Source organism: Limanda limanda, chromosome 4 (assembly GCF_963576545.1).
Source record: "Limanda limanda chromosome 4, fLimLim1.1, whole genome shotgun sequence".
NCBI classification, from domain to species: Eukaryota; Metazoa; Chordata; class Actinopteri; order Pleuronectiformes; family Pleuronectidae; genus Limanda; species Limanda limanda.
The window spans coordinates 23,393,667-23,397,047 of NC_083639.1; the positions used below are offsets into that span (position 1 = coordinate 23,393,667).

Below are 3,381 nucleotides of genomic sequence, written 5' to 3' on the forward strand. Positions count from 1 at the left end.
ATTAGTTATAAGTAAGCCTTTACCAAAAGCACTGCAGTTAATTAAAACTAAACATTCATGTGATGCTTGATGTTACAGGTGAACACATTGTACAGGGAACAAATGTGAACAAGGTATATGTGGAGTGAAAGCTTTATTTACATACAGCAAATATATTGTACAAAAACTCAGATGAGGCTTGAAATGTTTCTCTGCAGCCTCTGGGACATGACTTCTTTGTGGGACTCTGTCTGAATCTTCTCCAGTGTGTAGACGTCTGTGGTGTGTAGCTATGAGATCAGTGTAGCTTCCAGTCTTATATGAAGTGTGGGACACAGGTCGGTGCGCTCCTGGCTGTGGAAGGATGGATCCATGTCATCTGTCCCGCTTCAATCAGCTGTAAACACATTCAGTAAAATTAGCACAGTTCAATGACAACATACACCTTTACATGTAACTGGAAAATGATTTAATGAATATAACCTTACCCTCTTTCTTCTCCGACAACTCCTCAATGCTGATGTAAGGTCTGGTCGGATCATACTGGCTCATAGTGTGTCTTTGTACGTCATGGACAGGCAGCTGGAAAACAACACATGTAACATGAGTTTATTATTAATAAACGGAAATAGCCGCGCTGCATCACCGTTGGAAGATCCACAGCAAAAAAACACCAAAACAATTCATAAACAGTTACTTACATTCAATGGCTTAATTTTCTGCACTTTAAATCCGGACTTTCAGCGTCTCAGCCTAACGCCTCTTTGTTTGTGTGTGTGTGGGGGGGCTGAGGCTGTGAAAACATACAGAAAAAAGTCACGTTGATGAAAAAACTTAACGAGAACAAACTGTTACATCTAATTAATTCATACATATTTACACATGCACTAGATCTGCCCCAGCACTCGATGCTGTATTCGTATTTTAGCAACTTTCTCGCTATCCCAAAGTGGCGGACATGCTTTTCAGATGTACCAGTTAGCTTAGTGGTTAGCATGGCGTCTCTAGCTTAGCTCTTACCGTAACTCAGGGACTGTGCTTCCGTCTTCTCCGCCTCGACTCGTCCACACCGGGCCCGCGGCTCTGCCTCCACATGCACTCATCTTCTCCTCCAGGGAACAGCGTCGTGTCGACTTCAGCAAGTTATTTACCCCGAGAACAGAGTCACTCGTACGGGACAAGCTAAACACGACCCGCTTCCTGTCTGCGGGACACTCGACGCTGCTGCACGGCGTTTACGAGGCTCTGATTGGACGAGTCCATCAGCTGATGACGCGAGCGGGTGACGTAAGCAGCGGTTACTTCATATGGGATGAGCATGTGACTGAGGCCAGGTTTATTTTTTGTGGTGTTTAGTACATTTACACACATGATTCACGCTGTTCTGTGTTCGTAACCTTATAGTTGAATGCACTTATTGTAAGTCGCTTTGGATAAAAGTGTTGACTGTTTTAATGGAATACTGAGAAAGTTTAATAACAACAATTAGACAATTGAAGTTCAAATTATGAAGGAATTTAAGCTCTATATTGTGTCTCCTTTATATTTAAAATAATAATCAAACTGAGTGGAGATGTATGTTGTAGCCAAACAGCCGCCTGCTGTGTTTTGTCACTGTGCAGTCCATGGGGGATTAAATATTACACTGAAAAAATAAATCATTAAATCAATGAATGTTTCATAGCAATTTTGAAAGTAGTGGTGAAAAGGTACCATTTATAATTCATGGAACAGCTTAGTTTGCCATTGACATGTGAATTTGATGCCAGTATTTTGGGAGGACAGATATTTTTATGGAAAGCCAGTAGAAGTTTGGAGCTTACAGGACACAGATGATCATACCCAGCATCATTTCTTTGCTGGTAGAGGTGTGGTTTACACTTCCTCTGTGCATTTAACCAGCACAATTGAAAAAGTGACTGTAATCATGCCACTCTGTACAGTTGTTGAGATTTAGGATTGTTTTGGATGACAATAAAAATTTGAAATAAAGTGCATTGTTTCATTTCTTTTGACTGCATTGACCTTTGTTCGTGGTATACAATATAATTCATTATAGCACACTTACTTACTTAAGAACAATTTAAAATTTCAGGTTTAATATTTATTTTAAGCCTGGTTTACTCAGCAGATAGTTTGTTGGTGCCTCTTACACATTGGTGTTATCTGCTCTCAGGGAAACTGATTTGCATTTGTGAAGCTCAGAGCATTGTCATTTGCATGTGAAAGCGTCCTCTAGGAGTTGGAGCAGGGGGGGTCAAATCTCAACAGCTCACAGGCTTGACAACTGCAGGAACCCTGAGCGTTTCCTTTGCTGCCTGCAGATACGTGTGAAAGTCGTTAACCGAAGGATGTGCCAACACTTCTCTGCGACACAGATTGACACAAACGCTTCTTTTCATGCAGTGTCCCATGCTTCTGTTTCCTCTCCCTCCACCTAAACCAGGGGTGTCAAACTCAAATACGCAGTGGGCCGAAATCAAAAAATTGCTTCAAGTCGAGGGCCACATGGGTTCAACGTTTATTGAAAACTTAGTGCACATATTGAACCTGGAACTAACAAGGCCTATAGAGTATGCCGATAAAACAACATTAATTATGAAAAAAATGAAATACAAATAATAAATAATACATAAATAAATATAAAAGTAATAAAATCAGTTTCATTAATTGCTTTCTGGCTCTATCTGCAGTATTTCCAGAGTAATTTCCAGCGAAAACATTTTCTACAGGCAAACAACAGCCAAAAATAATGGACTTCAAAGAAAAATCAAATGTCCTGTAGTAGCAAGAGAAAAACAAGTTTCCCTGCAGCATCTGCGTCTCCCACAGGCGCAGCTTGGTTTTAAAGCCCTCACTGTAGCGTACATGTCAGTGATGTCACTCCCCCCCCCCCCGAAGCTGCAGGTTGAGCGCATTCGGGTGGCTCGTGATGTCACACAGAAACTTTTTATTTCGGAGCTCTGTTGGGCCTTTCCCTTTGCTTTCAATAACCTCACAGATCTCCACACGCAACTGGAACAATCTTTCCAGCAACTTTCCCTGGTTCAGCCATCGCACCTGTGTGTGATAGTGCAAGTCACCATATTCTGTACTTAACTCCTCCAGAAAAGACTTGAACTGGCGGTGATTTAAACCTTTGGCTCTGATAAAGTTAACCGCTAATGTTATGATGCTCATCACATGTTCATTTTCAAGGCTTTGCCACACAACGACTCCTGGTGTATGATGCAGTGATAAGCTGTCAACTCACTTTTTCCTCACTTTTTTCCTCCTTCATCTTCTCTCGGATCCAACCTTTACATCCGCGAACGTATACTGTTCCTCCCACCTGTCTTGAAAGCTCCTGTTTTCAAATGCCACCTTTCGTTTAGACATTTTTGGGAGAGGGATAGCTGAAAG

At 41.5% G+C, this 3,381-nt stretch overlaps 1 long non-coding RNA gene across 1 annotated transcript; it reads right to left on the reverse strand.

Moving 5' to 3' along the window:
* Positions 1-251: 251 nt before the first annotated feature.
* Positions 252-1,236, reverse strand: LOC133000561 (uncharacterized). The gene is made up of 4 exons (XR_009678206.1): positions 1,000-1,236; positions 681-772; positions 468-561; positions 252-376 (listed from the first exon to the last, which is right to left on the reverse strand). It is a non-coding gene; the product is annotated as an uncharacterized LOC133000561 (long non-coding RNA).
* Positions 1,237-3,381: the final 2,145 nt, after the last annotated feature.